This window comes from Cygnus olor, chromosome 3, assembly GCF_009769625.2.
Source record: "Cygnus olor isolate bCygOlo1 chromosome 3, bCygOlo1.pri.v2, whole genome shotgun sequence".
NCBI lineage: Eukaryota > Metazoa > Chordata > Aves > Anseriformes > Anatidae > Cygnus > Cygnus olor.
This window is the reverse complement of record NC_049171.1, coordinates 49933193-49954227: the sequence shown is the minus strand read 5'-3', so window position 1 is coordinate 49954227 and position 21035 is coordinate 49933193. Positions and strand designations below refer to the sequence as shown.

General features: G+C 44.2%; 1 protein-coding gene across 6 annotated transcripts in view; it reads left to right on the top strand.

Annotated features, from left to right (window-relative positions):
• Positions 1–21035, top strand: part of FYN (FYN proto-oncogene, Src family tyrosine kinase) — a 132826-nt gene that overhangs the window by 47702 nt on the left and 64089 nt on the right. For 5 of the 6 annotated variants that reach the window (XM_040550585.1, XM_040550584.1, XM_040550582.1 and 2 more), the window contains exon 2: positions 9849–9919. The gene's annotated coding sequence lies outside the window, so the exon portion shown is untranslated. Of the gene's footprint in view, positions 1–1039; positions 1314–9848; positions 9920–21035 lie in introns of those variants that run through there. The other variant, XM_040550587.1, reaches the window with a different exon arrangement.

Below are 21035 nucleotides of genomic sequence, written 5' to 3'. Positions count from 1 at the left end.
CGGACCTCACACGCCCCGTTAACGTTGGCAAGACTACTTTATTGTTGTCCTCCAGGTCTTTCCGTCAAAGTACTCTTTCCTTGGGATGCTTCCAAAGGCCCTGGGGCTGCCAGCATGCCGAGGCTGGCTCACTCTTGCGCTTGCCCTTTCTTGCCTTGCACACAGGGGTTTGTATCCACCAATTTTCAGCTGGTTTTGGGGCGATGCAGAGTTCCCGCTCACAGGCGCTTCACGATCCGTGTTCACGTTGAGCGTGGCCCTTCCCTTGTGCAGCCGGCGGCTTGGAGGAGCTTTAGACCTTGCTGAGATTAAGCCCGTAGCCAACACCCCCTGCCATTGCAGGCTTGCAAAAATAGGCCAGGCGTGCATGGCAGTAGCGGCGGCGTAACCATGGCAATGTGAACAGGCCGCGTTCGTGGGCGGGCAGCTCTCTCCAGGCTGACTGGGGCGGCTGCGGCCTGGGGCAGGCCAGCATGGCGAGGGTGTCGGGCTGGGGAGGGGGCTCGGCGCCCACGAGCATCTCTGCTTTCCCCCAGCTGCGTCGGTGGCCTAACAAAAAGAAGACATTAGTGCTGGAGATGCTGCACGAGCAGGGACGTGGCCTAGATGGTCCCTCAAGTTCCCTTTAATCCCACGGCTCTGTTTTAACACGGAGAGATGGCTTCTCCCTTTCTATTTTCTGGGCAATCAGGCGTACGCTGATCTTCTGCTGATACCGACAGAAGGTCTCTGAATATCAAGAAACCAGAATACCCTCATTAGGGATCCGCTCTGAGGATGTGAGAGTAATATATTGCTGCTAGAGACGAGGCCGGCTTTGTGCAGCAATAAAACAAGAATATTAAACAGGAAGCCAATGACACTTCTGAAACATGCATGAGACAGTAATCCAGATGCTGTTCTGGGATACAGCACAGCCCTCGAGCCTTACATCTACGCTACTCTTTTATTATTTTTTTTACGTTGCATCTGCGTGGTTGGGGGCGGGGTGGGGGCGCAGCGAGGGGAAAGCCGGATTTTTAGCCTGGTTTCCTGAGGAAGCGGGGGCGAGGCTGTCAGCGGTGCGTCTGCGGGTCAGGCCTCATCTCTACAGCTTGCCAGGCTGTCACCATCCAGGGAGGGGGCTTCTGCCCCCGGCACCTCCTCGCCGGCCGCCGGCGCTGCCCAGCTGATGCCGATGGGCACCGGGGCACGGAGGCTGCACCTGGTGGCGTGGGGGAGCTTCGTGCCAGAGGAGCTCACGTTGTACATCTGGAGTCACGATTTCCTTGGGTGGTGAACCACCGGCTGCCCCAAACAAGCTGAAAATCCAGGTTCGTTAGCTCCCCCACACAGGCATTTGCTTAATCTTTAAAGTAAGGGAGTAGGGGGTATTGCTGAGCAATACTGCTCAGCATAAAAATGCTCAGTTAAATCCATAGGATATTTCAGCAAAATAAGGGCTTTTGTGTGGCTTTTGTGTTGCAGAGGGGTTTGTATTAATATAGCGCAATCCTGGAATTACAAGAGCCCCGCGTTTGTTCTGGTTCATGCTGGGACACTTGCTTTCGAAGGAGGGACCTGATGGATTTGAGAACAGCGTGAAGGAATAAAGACTTGATCTGCACTCCAGGCTGAAGCATTATGTCACTGCAAAATCTTTTCATTTGTACTTCTGCTGTGTTGTCCTGAGGATTTAATTTCCTGTTTTTCATTATGTGGGAGTCTTTTTTGGAAGCTACTAGAGAGCAGGGTTTTTTTTTGGAAAGTAAACTGTCAAAATACAGTGAATATTTTTTGGTTGTTTTTCTACTTTCCTGAATCCAGAACTCGCCAACATGAAATTTAATTATGAAAATAAATAAATGAGTAAATAAGTAAATCAATGATGTAGCATGGAGACAGCGCTCTTCTTTCCCTTTTCCCCACCCTCAGTCCACCAGCAGCTTTACATAGGTTTTCACACCAGTGCTTCTCTAATTTAAAGCTCTTATTCCTTCCTTGCTTCATGCCATGTGACAAGCAAGGACCTTGTTTATTTGCTTTATGCAACTTGTCTGATTATGAAAAATAACACAACATTTTCTATTCCTCAAGTTACAGTATTTTGAAACTTCCAGAAAGATAAGAAGTATTTATTTACCTTGAAACTTTCAGAAAGATAAAAACAGATCAGGCAAAAATGCTCTCCAGAGCAATCCTTTACAAACACCAGACTGACACTGCAGCTGATGGGTTGTAACTGCTGGGCTTCCTTTTTGGGGACGGAAGGTGGGCAGAGAGGATGTTTTCTTCGTAGGTTTGCTCTACTCATCTGATCTTGGATTTGATAAGCTCCACGATTTTAAAACTCTGACCTCCTTTTTTTCCCCATCCTTGTATCTTAAAAGATTAACATGAAGAGGGCGAAAAGGAAACAGTTTGTTTTCAGCTTGTCGTATTTAATCATTAGTTTACAGTGCAGTGTTTTCATTGTTTGCCCCTTAATCACGTTGGTGTATTCTTTTCTTGCGCTGTTTACTTTTTCCTGTACAGGCTTTCTTTGATACAGAAATAAGTTTACAAATAGCTCGCTCTTGCAAAATTTCAGCATTTTTTCAACGTTTTCTCTTCAGCATCAGGCAATGGGACCACGCGTAGGTGGCGGAGCGCCTGCTGAGATCGGGTGCTTCGGCTCCGCCAGCCCCAGCCCGCCCAGGCTGCGGGTTCCTTGCAGAAAGTGCTGTTCCTTTGTGTCGCTCTGGGGCAATTTTTGAATTACAGTAGTTAGGAAAACCAAATGTGCAAACTATTTTTTTTCCACAGTCAAGGACATAGCACAGGAAGCCACAATAATCTGTGCACATGGATGGGGCCCTGCGCTGCCTGTTCAGTTTCCAGCTGTCTCGTGGCTTGCTCCGTGTAGCTCACACACCGCTGAACCTGTTTGCTTTGCTTTGCTTTACTGCATGGAAAGAAGAACGGCACCTGCCACGTGCTGGCCTGGAGATGAGTCAATCCTGTGGGGCCAGGCTGCGCTCAGAAACGTCAGGTAGCTTGTTCTAGGGTGAATAATCCATTAAAGCATTGCACATACATACCTAATCCTATCGACTGACTGAACTACAAGAAGTCCTTAGTAATACACAGGATCCCTTTCACCTCCGGTTTGTCCTAAGAATACAGGATAGGTGCTCAATTTCAGTATAAGTTTAAAGCCTTGAAGGAAATTGGCCATGACTTGAGACTGTTTCTTCCCATGGGTGTATTTTTTGTGATTTCTTGCACAGGGGGAATGGCTGACACTGGGGGCGCTGCAACTTAAATATATTTCTTCCACATACGGTGTACATGCGTGTGTTCATTTTTGTTGTATGGCATGGCCATAACGTCCTAAACGTTCTAAAAGCTTACATTATGCTGGCTGCTGTTTTTCTTGCTGTTCTTTTTTCCCCTTTCCTGGTCCCAGAAACAGTCCCCTGCTGTCACTGGGACACGAGGCAGCGTGGGCTGGCAGGCCGGGGGTGCAGGGGATGGATGCGTGCTGCCTCCCTGCCTGCAGTGGCCTCGCGCCCTCCCTCAGCTCCAGCCGTACCCAGCAGCATTCTTGAGAGCCAGCTAAGAGGGTCAGGGAGTGCGATCTATTCTTAGGACTATGGGACCCATTCATTTCTTTAAAAAAAAAATAAAATTGTTTGGTGCAGAGCACTTCTCATTTTTCTGTAGAGAGAAATGCGAACACTCTTCCCGCAATTAATGAAGTCATTTTCCTACTGTTTTGAGAACTGAAGTATGTCTCTGCAATCACATGCCCCTCGTGTATTAATGGCATTTTCAGCCTCGGTGCCTGCCCCCTGTTGAGCTGGCTGGAGGTTCCCCTGTGGATCGCTCAGTCCAGGTGGCTGCGGATGCCTGACACAGAGGCCGACCGGTCCCACGGCACGGGTGAGGTATGCGGCACGCAAGTTGGCTTCCAGCTTAAAAAGGCAGCCGGAAGACATGCTTGCGTCTCTTTTAGGCGGTGTGGATGCCAAAGCTTTTGGGATCTTCCCAGATTTTGAAAGGCAGGATTCTTGAGCGGTTTTGCCTGCCTTTCAATCACCAGTTCCCCTTCTCTTTCCTTCTTATGCTACCTCTTCCCCTTCCACTTGCTCATGACAACTCCTAGTTGTCCCACAATGTATTTCATAATGCTTTTGCATCTTCTTATTTGTGGTATCTGCCCTCAATATTTCTCTTTAAACATTTGCACACTTCTACCTGTATTAGCACTTCCCATGCCGTAGTGCTTAGTTAGGTGCCCCCTTTCTGCTTTCAGCTCCCAGCTCCTTTGTGTTTTCTGCTTTCTCTGTGGGCCTGTAGCTGTTGTGTTACAAAGCAAGTTGACGCCTAGGAAAGCAGCGGAGTGCAAGAAAGATTTGTTTTAGTTTAGCCTGCCTGAAAGTTGAGAGGGAAAAAGGAACTAGTGTCAGCAGTACGGAGCTGGCAATACCAACTGTGTCAGTAAGGGGTTGAAGCTCTTTGGTAGTGAAGCATCGCAGGGAAAAGGAAACCACGCAGCGTGCTTGGGCAGGGCTGGAAGTAAAGGATGTGCAGGATATGGGGACCCGCTGACAGCAGCACATACACTAAAGATGAGTCAGTAGATCTGGTGTGCGAGGAGATTTAAGTGGCACAGAAAAGAAGCAGTTTAGCTTATAATCTTTAACACAGTTTTGTGTTGTGGGTTTGGTTTGTTGTTTTTTCTTTTTCCTTTTTTTTTTTTTTTTCATAAAACTAGAAGCTGAAGCAAAGCCTCTTTATTCTCCTAAAGTTTTTTTCCCCCCTCTTTCCTGCTTCTCAGGACTTGCTGGCACTGCAAAAGTGACCTTGGCTCTGTTTGGAGAGTTCCTACTGCTCCGAACGGAAAGGGCAGCAGTTTGAAAGATGCGGTTTTTATATAGCTGCAAGTTTGATGGTGGGGACAGATGTTTTTGTTTTGATAGTATGAACTTTCTATGGGACTCTTTTAGGAGAGGGACCTGGTTATCCGTATTTACATCCTGCAACTGCACAAAGCTTTCAGGTGACTGCTTTAGATACCCAGTGAGGTTCAGGTGGCAGAGGCAGGGTGCCTGCCCTGCTGTGTAGCCACCATCCTCTTTCAAATTTTGTCACCCAGGAGGAGGAATCAACCAGAATCATAATGTTTGGTCTTAGCAGAGTCTTGTAATGGTGTTGCTGTTTCTTTTCCTCTGCAGTTGCCCAGGGTCGTGCCTGCCCTAGTTGCATGAGTTGTTTTTTGCAGGAGCTCCTGCCTCAGCTCCCCCCGATGCTGGCTGAGCTTCCTCGTGTCACGCGCGGCTCCCTGGGACCCTCCCCCAGCAAGGAAGAGGCTCGGGGTAACAGTGGGGCTTCTGTCTCTGTCTAAGAGCAAGCCTATAAGCTTCCTTTAAACTTTAAACGTTTTATTGTTGGAAAGCTTTCAGATGTTCACTGGATAAGGGGTCTTTATATATAATCTGGCATCGCACAGTAAAAGATTGCTTTATGTAAGCTAAGTTTAAGATGTGCAGTCCCTTTATAAATTCATCATATAAACTCAGCGTGCAGAAAAATTTTTTCTTCTTGTGTTCAACATTGCTTTTAAAAGGGTTTTCCAAGTGGTTTTTGATATTATTATTTTTTTAAAATAAGATTAGAAATCTTAAGGGGGAAGTATCAGGAAAATGCTGCACCCCGAGCAAAACTGAGCACGCTTCTGTGCGTTTGTTAAAATGTGTCAGCAACCTCCTGTAGGGTCCTCAACCTGCTCTGAGGAACTCCAGGCCTTGGTACTGTAAGGCTAGAGCAACCCACTACTGAAAAATACTTCCTCGATTAATTCATGGCCCAAAACCTACTTGGTATGGTGTGTAGCATAATGAACACAAATTATGTTAGAACATTTGAAAAAGGAAGACTATTGCTTGGCAGAGTAACCAACATTTTCCTTACAAAGTGGATCTAGCTAATTTACGGATTATGCACCCTAGTCCAGGCACTTTTATTTGTAAGCTGTTCTCCAAACTGAAAACTTTCTTTTTCCCAGTTTTACCAAGTAACATTGCAGCTCAAGAACCAGGGATGCGTGGTTCTCGAGGTTTGAAAAGGCAGCAACAAAAGCACATCACTAGTAGAAAACTGTCAGATGTTTATCATCATCTAGATTTCATTCTGTGTCTGAGTATCACAAACTGGATTGCATGTACTGGGATCCATCTGAAAATTATTTATGACTTCAGCCAGTCGCTTCCTCCAGCTGGGCCAAGCCTGCGTGCAAACTGCAACACCTGCAGCATGTACCAGACCAGAATCCTTCAAGTAACTGCTTTTATGCCTTAAGTCATGGCTTTATATGTTTCATACAGTGGGTAAATTGTCACTGAAGGATTTTTGCTTTAACGGAAATCCGTTTTCGTTTGTGGGTTCTTGTCTAGGTTTGTTCATTGTGGACCTGTTCCAAAGATCCTGGAAGTTGGTGGGTGTTAATGGATTTTGGCATGGAGGCTTGGAAAAAGTAGTTACTGTGTCTGCTGTCAGTGATTTCTCTTTTGCCAGTGGTAATAAACTTAATTCTGATCCCAGTATGAACTGACAAAAACATATCTGGAAACTGATGAGGGTAAACGGGTTGTCTCATAAAGCAGACAAAGTAAGGAAACCAAACGTGCTGGTGACGTGATTCTACTCACCGCATCGTATTTCACAAAATACTTTTCCCTGCACAGAAAGAAAGCAACTTTTACACAAAGCTACATAAAAGCACCACTAGTATATGTGCCACACTGCAGGGGGTATGGCTTTTTGGTGTTTTTTTTTTTCAGTAAAAAATTCCAATTTGTTGAAGCTGATGCTGCTTACAGGAAGTGGCTGTTCGTGGCAGACAATAAGCCTGATTATCTCCCAAGACTACTTTTCTTTTTTTTTTTTTTTTAAGTTTCAAATAAAGTCTCTTCTTTGAGATTCAGAGCAATTTCTCACATCTGGTGGTTTGCTAAGTATTTTACCATGCCTTGCCATTTAGGAGAAGATGCTTGGACAGCTTTCACGTGAATGCCACTTCCATGTTGGCAGCAATATGTGTGACACAGTTTGGGGTGACCCCTTCGTAAGCATTTTGGACTGGGATGGGTAGCAAGTCGCAGCAACTTGCGGGAAGCCGATGTTGCTTAAACCTAATCCTATTCAATTGATTGTATTTTAAACAGCCTCATTTTGTATTTGATTTTAGATGGCAAGTGGAAGGGGAGTTCAATGTGATTTTGTTCAGAAAAGTTTTTCATTCTCAATGTTTCTACTTCTGTGTCACTTCTAATGTTCATTTATTTGCACCTCCTATGCTGTTTTCTCCAAAGGTCAGCAAAGCTTTCTGAGAAGTGCTGATCAGAATTTGTAGATAAGTAACATTATCCAAAGCCCTCAAGGAAGAGGAATGTTCCTTCTATGTAGTTAGGTAGAAGAAAAATCATTAAGGCTAAAGCTGAGTTCTGTACAGCCCCTAGGCTGAACACAAAGAAAGAGTGAGTAGTCTTTGGTTTTCTCTGTATGTCACATCCAGCCCTCACCCCCAGTTTTGCAGCGGAAAATGCTCCCTTCCCTTCTCCCTCCCTGCCTTGCTGTATCCCCTGATACCTCCTTAGTAGCTGGAGAGGCAGGGCCTGGTTTGCATCAACTTCCAAAATCAAGCAAAAAGCATCCCTTGGAAAAGCTTCAAGCTTCCTACCTGACATCCCCGAACTTCAGAAGATCTTGCAAGACCGATAAATCAGATCTCTGCTCAACCTTTTAGCTAGGTACCCCCTTGCCTAGCCCTCTTACTAGTTTTTCTCATACACAGTTTCTCTGAGGGCTTGGATGAGGCTCCTTCAGCATGTACTAAGGCACCTGCATCCAGTTGGTTTTAATGCTGGCTGCTTCCCCATCCCGATGTGCACAGCCGTGTGTGAGGGAGCACGGCCAGGGCCGTGTCCAGAAGCTACACACAAGCACGGGGGGGCTCTGCCCGCTTTGGCAGCAGTGCCAGCCTCTGCCTTTCAGGGCTTCGTGGCTCCAGCAGCGTGGAGTACAGTTTCCCCATACGTGTCGCTTCTCTGGCCTGGTGCAAGAGAAAATACTGAGCTAAGCTGGAGCTGGGGTGCTGCTGGACTGATTCGAACCTGGCTCCTCTCTTAAGCTCCCAACTTTTCTCTATGCAGATGTTATCCAATTAGTTGTGAGGCAGGAGTAGTTTCTTGACTTGATTTTGCTTTCCAGGCCAAATGCCTGGAAGCTAAGGAGAGAAACGGATGGTACTGGAATAATAACCACCTTCCCCGAGCCTGAGCAGAGTGGTTAAGACCCATCTTTTTTTCAGTGTTATTACGAATTCTGCCAAGCTGTACAATAGATGTTGAGGGAGGAGGGTTTGCTGTTTTTTTTTTCTTTATTCCTTGGTACATCCAGGATTTTTTTTCAACCACTAAGCTAAGAAAGCAAGCAGGGAAGAATACGCTGTGATTTGCAGTTTTGTGATTAGAAATGTCTATTCCTTAAACCTCTCACAAAAACGTCTTCTGATTTTTAATGTCTTTTTTTCCTTTCTCTCCCCACCCTGAATTCTCCAGCCAAAATGACATTTCGGCCTTACGAAATCAGAGGTCTGCTTTCTAACCGGGATTTAGAACAGCGTAACCCAGTTGCCATGATTTTAAAGATGACTTGCTTGCTTGTTCCTTAAGAGCAGTTTTATTTTCCTAGCTTCTTTTCATGGAACAAGGACCAGTAAAAGCAATTTGAGCGGAGAAGCCATGCCCCCTTCTACAGCATCCTTCACAAAAGGCACTGCTGCAAAGATCTGCTGCTGCTTCTGCAGCTGGGGCGGGTTTTCTCCATCAATAATGTGGGCCCCAAAGTCAGCTGTGTGTAGTTGTAAAGTTACTCATTCAGCAGTAATTTCACAGATGCCTCTCTCGTGGAAAATTCAGCCATGTACTGGGGGGGGGGGGGGGGACAGGAGCGTTTCTGAAAGCAGGTCAAATTCAGTCTGACCTCACTGATTTGGACACCAGGACGCTGAAATGTGTGCCCTCCTCCGTTTGCTGCACAGCCAACCATTCCCTAAACCTGAACACCAGCAAAACCGTAAGCTGCTCCGTCTTCCAGGCGCTTCCAAAATAAATGTTTTAACATCATTGTTAGCCTTTGCTCCACGAGCTGCTCTTTCAAAGATTTCGCCTCGAGGGAAAATAAGGAGTTGCTGTCATTTGAAATTTACTCAGCATTGGCTAAATGATGGCATTTGTCACTTCTGCTCTCCATGTTGTTCAAACCGGCCCTCGTGCGTGTCAGACTGGATGCTGTGTTTGCTTACTTGCTCTCCGTCTTTGTTCTGGAGAGCGGGGGGCAATTAATATCGTCTAAAAATGTAGCGTGGCACAGCCCTTTTTTTCTTTGTGTAGCTTTCAAACGCGGATGCCGTCGAGAGCATTACGTGCATCCCAGTTCAAAAGCACTTCGGTAAAGCAAAATCACTAGGAGATACAGACCAATTTTTTAGGAATGGGTCTGAAATAATTGGCACGCTTGCTTTATGCCGCAGCTTGCTTCGTGCTGTTGACCTTGTATCCCTGACGTCTGAATCGTTGTCATGTCGGCGACGGTGATGTGTCTGAGCAGTCTGAAGGAATCCTGCAATTACTTTAATATTTTGCATAATACTGGTGGAATTTGATAATTTGTTGTGAGGGGATCACATCCAATTACCTCATTCATTAAAACAGGGAAAATAGTGGAAGTTTGGAGATATATGCCAGAGAGTGAGAAAGAACTGTAACGTAATTTGTGGTGTTCTGCTCACTAATTTTTTTTTCCCTTTCTCTCTCATTTTACAGGGCATGTTTTTGAGCCATTTTTGAGGAAATGTGGTGAAAGTCAACTTGCTCTGTTTTGGGGGAAAATTCTGGTAAGTGGTACCATCTTGATCACTTTTGGTTTTCAATGACAATTTCAGACAGATTGTTTTAACGTTTATTTCATTTTATTTGTTTGTTTTTTCTTTTTACTTGATGGGAAATACAGCTCACAGAGATGTAGTTGATTATATGTATTTTTCTTCCTCTGGTATGGGGGCTCACAGAGTGAGAAGCATTGACAGAAAGCAGCATGCTGGGCCTCAAGGCAAGGAATGCAGTTTCATTTGCTCCACTGGCATCTGCTTATTGTGTTTGTAGCTGTTATATTCAGCTGAAGAGTGGTTGAGCTAAAATCTGTAGCAGAAGAAACACAAAACCTAGCTGAAAAACAAGGGGGAAAAAAAAAGGCATGCTAGAGGTATAAACAATCAGGAGAAAAATAGTAATGTAGGGGGAGCACATACCTCCCAGAGCAGTGGGGGTGTCCAGTCACTGTGAAATTTCCCTCTAGGGAACCTGCTTTGACAGGGGCGTTGGACCCGATGATCTCTTGAGGTCCCTTCCAACCCCTACAGTTCTGTGATTCTGTGAAATCTGTCTGTCTGTTTCCAGAGCATCTGACCAGCACACTTACCTCTAGCTTCCACATGGAGCCAGGACGTTTTGCTTATTACTGTGAGATAAGGAGGCAGTCAGTGCTCCTGTGTGATGTACCAGCCTTCATATTCCTCTTTTCCATCCCACATGACAAACTTTGCTGCTTCTCTGGTTGGTCTCTGGACACCACACTTCCAGAGGCTTCTGGTCCTACAGGTGCTGTGGGAACGTGGCGTGTTGTGGGTGATGTATCTGTGCGGCTGAGTTATGCCACTGGAAGGAGAAGGAGGCATAGAAGAATGGAAGATAATTAGTGACATGCCCCCGGCTAGAAGGGAGTAGTCCTGAGAAAACTCTTCCTAGTTTTCACTTATCTCCAGCTCAACCTGCCAAAAAACCAACAGTTTTACAGCAGTTTGTAGATTCATCTTGCTTTTCACCCTTGGAGTCTCAATGTATGCAGCTGTGGCTGGTGCCAATTGATCACCGTCACCCTTGGAAAAAAAAAATTGCCTGCAGAAGATTATGTCCTTTCTTTCCCTTGGCCAAGCAGGGTCTTGGACAGAAATTTTTTTCTTCAGCTAGCGTGTGCAGATTGCAGATGAAAACTGGCTTATTCTCCACTGGCAGAAGACTTCAGAGTAAGATAGCCTGCAGGGGTAGAAAACTGAAAAACAAAGACTGGCTCTGTGAGAACACTTATTCTTTTCTGCGATTTAAAACAAACAATAACCAAAAAAAAACAAACCAACACCACAAAACAGGTGTTGTTACATCATACAGAAGGATCAGGATTAGCTAGCAGATGTGTAAGTGTAGATCATTTAGCCTTCTGCAACGTGGATAGTCTTAAAGATCAGAAAAGATGACCAAGATCAGAATTTAAGAAAAAAAAAAAAAGAAAAAAAAAAAGTCAGCCAAATGCATGAAAAGCCCTGTTCAACTGTACCTTGGTAAACCCTACCGCAGATCTTTTAAGCATTTTTTCTCTACAGTTTGGCTTTTTTGACAATTGTGCATGTTGTAAGCTTCCACCCGTATCCGTATACAGGAAACTATGAATACAATTATTTAACTGGAATTTAGTTGTAGGCCCAAAGATGAGCTATAGACCAGCAGCATGAACTCGTTAATCCATGAGATTTTGTGCAGACTTCTGTTACTGCAAGAGAATATAGGATGTATATCTAGTTTGCTCTTTGGTGATAAGCCCTATACTTTGATACTGGAAGTTCTCCAGTGTCCTTACATATTGGCTGATCTCTGTGTGACAAAGCTATGGTGCTGTCAGGTCAAGAAGCAGCATCGTAATGCAAAAATGGTGTTTCTGTGTAACACAAAGGAAAATAAGGTTACGGGCAGACCTGGTAGTCTGATTGTTGTGTTTTAATTTCCCTTCAAAGTTGCATCAGCTGAGGCTGGTCTAGGCTCCATGGCTGTCCTTAATGAAATAACATAGTTCAAGAGCAGCAAGAGGAAAGAGATGAAAGAAACATGTTTATCAGAATCATAGAATAAATTTGGTTGGAAGAAACTGCTGGATGTCAAAATGCCCACTTAAAACAGGTCCTATTAGATCAGGTTGCTCAGGGCCTTGACTTTCAAAATTCAGCTGCACTGCAGGGGTAGGAAGTTTACACCCTCTCCAGGCACCTATTCCAATGTTTGACCATCTTCAGAGTAAAAAAGTGTTTCCTTGTTGCTTCTCATTGTTACTGCTCACTGTTGATCCATGTGGAGCATCTTCTCTGCCAGTGAGAGAGGGGTTTTGGAGAAGACCCTTCCAACCCCATATCAGGGAAGCTGCTTCCTGTGGCTCCAAAGAAATGTGGTGTCACATAGATGCAGCAAACTTGTCAGTGAGGGAAAAAACACAGTCTGGTTTTACTGAGAGTCTACTTGCACAACGTTTCTCAACCTTTAGTTCATGTTCAGACTTGAGGAGCATAGCTGCTGACTTGGCTGAATCTCAAAATTCAGAAGAAGGTTAGCTGACAAACTGATGCTCCTGAAAATCACCTGTTTTCCTGAGTTGCTCGGAGACATAACCTAATAAATGGAGACACTTCTCCCTGCTGGTCTGTGTACACACCCTGGAATTTCTTCAAGCCAGCCTGGAAATGAGTTTGTGGCACTCCGTGCTCCAGGATTTTGCCCCAAAATTTAATATTGTTTTCCATTATAGTATGTAAACAGCCTCTGCAACTTTTGCTTGTTTTCACAGCTGTTCCTTTCCCTCTTTCTACTTCAAACAGTTTGCAAAATCTCGTTTTGAGGTAAAATAATCAGGAGCCTTGACTTTCTTGTCTGTAAGGATCTCTGAAGCATCTCCCTGCCCACCGTAGGTTTGCCTATGGCAATCCAGATTCACAGAGATTTTAAAAATAATTGCAAAAAATACAAGGCAAGGAAATAGTTTTGACCAGTCTCTGTCCCTAACCCACTGAATTCAAGAAGGACTGAGCACCAAGAGAACATTTTGAATTTATCCTGACATATCATCTGAGCTCAGAGGCACAGAAGTTATTTATTCATCCTGGATCAAAGTCCTAGAAAAGGTCATGCAGACTCCAGATCAAAAATTCATTATGGATATAGGAGCTGATTAGAGAAGTATACTTGAATGCTGTGAGGGAAATCTTGACTGAATTTAAAACTCACTCGGCTGAGCTGATGATATCTTCCTGAGCAGTGTGAGTAGAGACCTCTTTTGATGAGATTTCTGTAAAGCAGCCTCGTGGATGTCAGAGCAGATACTGCTCAGCACTTACATATTTGACCCTTGTGTTGAACACTCGTGTTGTTCAGCAGGCAGTCATGGAGCGACCATCTCTCCAGCACATGAAATACTTACACAACTGCAAGGAGTACCAGGAGTGCTTCCTTCAGCAGGTGTGATGCTGTACATTCGTCCTTTCTTACAGATTTACTCTTTCCAGGAACTCCGTGAATGCTTGAAACACAGGTCTTGAAACTGAAAGTATACTTGGGAAATCCACTGCTCCTTTCACTCTGAATTTAGGCAGGGGTACCTTCCCAAGTGCTGGGCTTTTTGATGTTTCAGTTGAAATCAGAGATGCTGTGCTTCCATCCGAACACTTGTCAATACATTCAAAGCAACTGCACATCTTAAACAATGGTTTCAGCTATTTTTAGTTGCTCAGTCATATCATGGAAAATTTGTATTTCAGCTGCTAAGACACTCCTCTGGTGTTTGGGGGGGGGGGGGGAGGTTCCCGTTAAGGACAGTCAGATTCCTCTTTCTTTATTTTAAACAAATGAAAAATTAGCAGGTAGTGCCTGCTTTGATTTTTAGAGATTATATGAAAACAACTTTTCAATAACTTTACGCATATTAAGTTTGTTTGCCTTTAGAAAGATAGTGATGCTCTGTGCATTCCTGGGTGTCCGATTTCCACAGCACAATTATTTGCATCCATGACATCTACCAAAAATGCTGTGGACTTTCTCATGGTGATTCTTCTCACTTGTCAAGCTTCTGACATAAAGTATTATAGATCAACTATGTATTATCTGCAAAGAGCTTGAAATATGGGCTCTTACTGCAAAAATAACCCACCATAACTTGTGCCTCATTACCTGTATTCTGCCATGCCCACGAGAGGCTTTGCCAGAATCATTAGCTGTTCTTTGTAATTATGGATGACCTGGTGTATTTTGGTCCTGTTTCTAGTAGCTTTTAGTTTTCCGGAGTGATTAATTTGGGCACTGACACAACTCATGATGTGCTTCTGTTGTGTAACTTCATTATCTCTTCCTGTTGGCTGAAGATTATCGTGCCTCTTTAGGAAGAAAAGTGTGTGGAAATTCTTGAGCATTTAAAATGTCTTGGGTTTTACTGAGATTTGCTACGCTATGCTAGTAATTCCTCCAATTTTAGTCTGTTTCTTTTCTTCCAGTCTCCTCCATCCAAAAGATGTGCATGGTGGTGCCACTGGGTGTGGTAAACATTAAAGCTGGTCCATAAGATTTGTGGGGAATGCAGCCTGTCCCCTGCCCAGAGCTCCGGTCCAGACTGGGCTGGGTTTAGTCTGCTCTAACAGTTCTGAAGCTCTGTTACTCTTGTGTTCAAGGTAACCTCACACAGGGAGGCTGCATTCCAGCCTCTGGCAGAGCAGATCTTTGTTGTGTCTTGGTCTCTGTCACACATTCTCCCAAGTGTTTCCCAGGTCTCACTGGTAATGCATTTAGTTTAGCTGTTGGGTTTTTGGGAGGCTGAAGTTGAGATGATCTAAAGAGAGTCGGTCTGTGGGCCATCCGTCTGGAGGACCCTCCTGCGTTAGCCACTGGAGAAGAAATAAGGAAGGACTGGTGTGACAGCAGACAACAGAGCACCACATGCTGCTGCACCTCCTGGCTTTCTTAGCTGGCTCAGCGGCAGAGACCTTTGAATCATGATGTTACGGCAACTCGAAGATCCATGACAGAATTTTGTAAGTGATAAGCTGTTTGGTTTTTTGTTGTTTTTTTTTTTTTTTGGGGGGGGGGGCTTGTTGTTGTTAACAAGCTCTCCAAATGCTCCACTGAAAGAAGAGCATTAAATTTGCAAATTCAGATGTTTGCTTTAGGGAGTGTTACATCAACTTTGCTCTTTTCTGCACGTGCTTCGGGGTATTTTTGTCACTGTTCAGTTGACACAAAAACTCCTGTTCCATCACACTTGCATGTTCTTATACCTTCTGTTCCCCTTCCTCCCCTCTGGAGGACTAATAATAAAAATGTTTATGCGATACACTGTAGGGGTCACTGCCATCCAACTTGTTGTGAGCTCAGATTTAGATACAGAGCAGGCTTGCACCTGGTTTCACATATTTAAGTGTAGGTGCAGCTTGCAGCAGGCTGGTCCCACCAACCTAGTAGTGGGATCCTGGGCATCGTAGGTGTAGTCTCCAGGGAATGGAGTCACTAGGAAATACCACTTCTCTAGTGAGCCCATGCAAATGGAGATTTTTTTTTCAGAGGTCAGTAATTTATTGCTTGTTTTTTCAGAGGTTGGTAATTCGGTCGTCTTTGGGAGGAGTTTTTTGCAGAGGTCAAAATACAAAGATTTTGCCTTGCCACCTTACAATCTTTTGGTCCCAATGACAAAACCTCTCAAGCTGCTCGAGGAGTGACCAGAGGCTTTTAACATGGACAAATCACTCCAATTTCCCATGCCTTGTTTCAGAATTAGCTTGAAAAAATCAGGCTGAAGTCATGCCAAAAATCCAAAACGGCAACAAAGTAAAGAAGAAATCTCGCAGCAAACGTCCAGCGTAGAGAAGGTTGCCAGAGCTGGAAGCTGTGCCAAGTTTATAATCAGGCAGCAATGGGGTCTCAGTAGGTAATGTTGCCACGCTGCAGCGACCCATGTGAGAGGCAAGGAAGCAGGATCTGTGTGATGTGCGGCGTAGTGCATGGACCGGACCCGAGATTACCAGGACTAGAGAACGTGATTTCTGTGCATCAGATAAGGCACCGACTGCAGATAAGACTCATGCTAACTGACTGCATGTTGCAATACTAAATGCATCTATAGATACAGACCAAGGTATGTGAACGGGTGTAAATTTCCCCTTCCTGACATGAGCACGCTATGTTTTGTAGTAGAGCCAAGGCACCGGCTTGTTTCTAGAGTTCCTTTTATGAAATCTTGGGGGAAAGGGGCGGTTAATGTAATTCTCTCGACATTAATTCTGCCTCATCAATACTTCATGGATTTAATAGATTTTAGAGCTAAAATCGTTTGGGAGATTGTTTTATCAGCCAAGCATAGCAGAGGCTGCTGAAGCTAAATGGAGGACAGTACGCATCAGGGTGTATTATAGGGTACTGCAGTATCCAAATGTAATTACTGTGGGGTTTGTTTCTGTCTGCCTTTTGTGAAACTTTACATTGGGCACTAAATACTTTGCATATAGGCAAGCTACCTCTTTGGTAAGAGCTTGTTATAGGTCTCTAGACACAAGTGTCTGTTTCCACCTCACAGCATAAGCACACTGCTTTCGTTCTTCATCTCCCCTTCCATCTCCCTCCTGCTTAAATGCTCCTCTGGCATGGACATAATGAAACTGCATAGAAAGGAGCATGAAGGAGAGGAGAGATCTCACTGCAGAGTAACAAAGCTGAGTATTTCTGGACATTGAGTTATTTATATTAATCAGTTTGCTAAGCTCAAAGATAAAAGAAAGCCTGGGAAGCAATCCAGAAAAAAAAAATAAAAAAAAAAAAAGAAAGAAAGAAGACAGTGTGAAGACGCTGCATTAGTGAGTGTTTTCGGGAGGCCTGCAGTGCTGTCTCGCAATAGCCATTTCAAAATAGAAGTGAGATGGGCGGATCTGGAAGGCCAGTGCTCAGAGGTGGGGGAGATTCCCGCTGGATGTGTCACACTGGGTAAGCTCGGCTCTGCTGGAGTGCCCTGCGTCATCCTGCAGCATCCCTGCTGCCAGCACTGAGCAGCACTCCTCAGCTCCAAGGGGTCCCTCGCAGCCGCCGCTGGTGTGGGAAAGCTCTTCCCAAGGCTCGTTATCAGGGAAATAAAGCACTGATGGTGCTGTTTAGAGAATGGCCATTTTTAGACAATATCCACGAGTGTAAGTGCATAAGTCTGTGATTATGCTGCATCATCCTGAAAACCTCGGAGCTAACAGAGGTTTGTACAGCCTTCTAATAGATAGTGTTTTGTCCATACCTACACTGCGCCCACAGATAGGAATATATCTAGTATAGTAAATCATAACGCTTCTATTGTTTTTAGGGAAAATAGTAAAAGATTCAACTGTGTAAATGTCATTCCTGCCCAGCCCACTTAGTACTATGAGACAGGGAGAAGTCTGCTTTGAAATTCTCCCTCCAGCAAAAGCCTGAAAAGCCTTGAAGATTGCGTGCATCCTTGATCACGTCATGCAGCAGCAGCCCTGAGAAATACAAAATCTGGTAGCTCAGTCTGCTAGCGTTTTGAATGCCCTTCTGGGTGTTGAGAATCCTACCTTTCTGCTGTTACAAGGTGGTATCTCATCCTGTAACAACTTTTCAGACCATGTCCTGGCATAGGTTTTGCATTTTTTTAACCAAACTATTTCTTGTTGTATTTTACCTTGTGCAAAAATCACAACAACCCAAAGCAAGTGGCTTTACAGGTAAAAGGATAAAAATATAAGTGGCATGAGAGTTTTTACAGTCTTTACATAATTACAAGTTAAAAAGCATGCATGTGTCTTAGATATGATTTGAAATATTGCCTGCTTTGGTCCTTGGTTAATTTTTTTTTTCCAATTTGTGCAGTTAAGATACTAGTTAGAAGGAAGATGGTATGGAAAGAAACTTACACTGCACTCTTTGTAAACATGAGTTCAGGTCATTTCTTGTCCTCTTTTGTTGCTCATCAAAAGTTAGAAGTTTTGTCATTTTTTCAGTGGGAACTTGCACCAAATTCTAGCACAATATGCTTTAAGTTAGTCGTTACATCAGTGCCCCAGCACCCGTTGCTGCTGGGTGCTCATTCTGGTGAGCTGTAATTGCACCAAATCATGAGTTTTGGAAAGTCCTCGTTTAGCAGTTGTATCTGTTGGTTGTGTATGACAATTAGGAGTTGTCCAATTTTTCCCCACGGCTTATTCCATGTTATTAGGGCACGAGTCTCTCTCTACGTGCCATTTACTGTCAAAGCATAACCCTTTTATTCCCCATTTCTTCCCATTTACATCACTTGATGGGTTTAGACAATTGTGTGTCTTTATTCTTCTAAGATGGAGGCTGAGAGGAGATCCAGTACATGAAATTCTGCTCTGTCTATAGAGCAGGATATCTGCAAATACGTCTGTAGACATATAGAAAATGTAGAAACTAACAGTTGAGAGATCCTGTAGACTTCTCATTGTTTTCTACCATGGTGCTCATGCCGAATCTGTCAAAACACAGAGAAACAAATCTGTATATGAATGAAGTGGCCTTTTTTACGTTGTCTGGGAAGACCAAGCAACATCCACAGTCCTATTTTTAAGACATCCTCTCTGACCATGTTGGTATGTGCTAAGTATCTTTGCAGGAGCCCGAGATCGTTGCATTTGCTTTTTAATAAGTTTTGCTCTTGAGTTTTGCCCTCTAACTGACTGTAATTACACAGGGAGGCTTAGCTCGGGTCTAACCACCAGCTTTCCTGCATGTCATTAGACGTTGTTAGGGGATCAGCCTGCATGGTTGTAAATGACAGGATATATCTTCCTCTAATCCTTTTTTGGATGAGGCTGTTTATAAGGCAGGCATTTCGGAAGAGAGGGAGCACTATTCTAAGCTGACGAAGCAGAAGGAAAGCTTGTGTTGAATCAGGGGCTGCTTGCAGCAACATTTTGATCGTGGTTCATATTGAAGCACCTTGAAGACACAAGCACCATCGCTATAGCGTAACAGAATTCTTGCACGTTAACCCTGAAGCATTCATCATTTCTGTACTATTAGCGTGGCATGTGCCCTCCACATGTCTGTCATCCTCTGCAAGCGGTGTAGATGTTATCCAGAAGCAGTTGTATGCAGAAGCTTGCCAGGTCATGCACGGGAAACGTGCTACTGACTTCTCAACGGGAGCGAGTCCTGCACAAGCACTGTGGCTTGCGGCTTGGTCCCAGCAGCTTCACGTGGCCGATGCTCAGAGGTAGCGCCCTGCCTGTGACCTCTCTCACAGCAGCCTCCAGGAGGGCTGTATTTTGCATAATATGCAGAAATCATCCCACCTTAAAGACATCTCAGCAGCCCAGCGCTGGGCAGGGCTCTGAGACCAGAGGGCTGGGTTTCGAGGCAGAGATCAAAGCCCTCAGCTGTGCACGGATGAGTGTGCTTGGGAAGAGCTCGCACAAAGATGGGTTTTGTTGCTTGGCCTTCCCCATCTGGTTTACGTCCCCAGACTTGTAACTGCTTTTTTATGCAAGTAAGATTTGGGTGAATTTGTGTGGGAATTCAGTTTTAAATTTTGGGGGAAACGCAGACTGTTAATCTCGTGTTACCAGACCGCTTTTACAGCACCTTTCAGATTCCAGAAATCAAAAGAAAAGTGTGCTTTCCCTTTGAGGCATATATTTGAGGCATCATTGAAAGTCACGTGTACCACAGGAGACTTAGCAAAAGCACAGTGGTTTCTATTGCTGTATTGAATATTTCCCTAGCTGAACTTCTGATTAAAGAAATACATTCCTAAGCCATGACTTTTAACCATCTCTTCTTCTCTAGGAAAACTCTTCATAACCGCAGTGAGAGACCAGCACTAGCCCAGGCCACTGTCCTGCTTCAGCAGGAGCTGTAATAGTGCTGCCATGTAGAGAATTTTTATGTCAAATTATCACTGCTGCTTCACTTCCACTGTAACAAGCAATTCTCGTGGTATTTTTTTCCTAGAATATTCCTCTTCTTGTAGAGGATACCCATGAATATATTCAATGTCTTGCTCTCTTCTTTTTTTCTTTTGTATCTCTTATGCCTGGGAAAAATTCCAGGAGCTTTATGGTGTAGCTTTAGGCTCATCTGGGTTGGAAACACTTCTACGTGTCACCCAGACAAGAACTGTCCTTATTTAAAAAAAAAACAAAAAAAAAAAAAAAACACTCTTTTCAGTTCAGTGATGGAGGAGGAGGAAGGTGCCCTAGGCACAGCTGGCGATTAGTTGTATAGTTTCTTCAGGTTGATAACCAGCTCTGATAGAAATCTGTTCGTTGATGGACAGTTCTCTAATGATACTGGACAGGGAGAGCAGTAAATTTAATATGCTCCACAAGTCAGGGTTGGGCGAAACACCAGAAGACTCTTGGAAGTCTGAGGTAAATCCCCTTGGAGCTTGCTTTATCTGCTCACAACTTTCCCTTTCTGGTATTTAACCAAGTTTGAATCCAGGTCATCTCTCCTAGGCTAATCTATGTCAGTGGAGTGGTGGAGTGTGAAGGGAGCTTTTCCTTTTTTGTCTCTCTCTCTCTTACCCAGAACACATAAGCAAAAGAGCAGGCGGTACCGAAGCTGAAATCGTGGCAGTCCATATGTGTCGAAGTAGCTGTTGGTAACAGCAGCAACAGATATCTGTTCTTGGTCAGTTTGGCAAAGCATAATCTAGCAAGTGACTCATCAAATGTACTTCTGCAGTCATTCGGCAGGTAATGCCGTACATTTGCTAACGTTAATAAGCTTGACTGTAGATTAAAAAGGTCCAGCAACCTCCAATTAAACTTTCTGTAATTTTCAGAAGTAATTCCTTCTCATGTTGCGTGCTGTTTCTCTGCAAGGATCCGGAAACATCCACGTCATCATTTGTTACATTTAATAGATGTTGCTCATCTTATGCTTAAAAAAGTTTGAGAAATAGAATTCTTTAATGGAGCCCAGTTAAATCTTTTGCAAAGGCTTCTAAAGTGTCAGATAGGGCTTGCAAATAGCAGAGACTGGCGCTGCAGATTATTTAAATCTGTATGACATCACCAGTGGATAATTTAAAAAAAAAAAAACACTTATTATGTAAATGTATTCAGTAACCAGTAAGGTTATGTATGTGAGAAATCATACTTTTGTGCGCTTTAAGTCAGCTCACCTGCG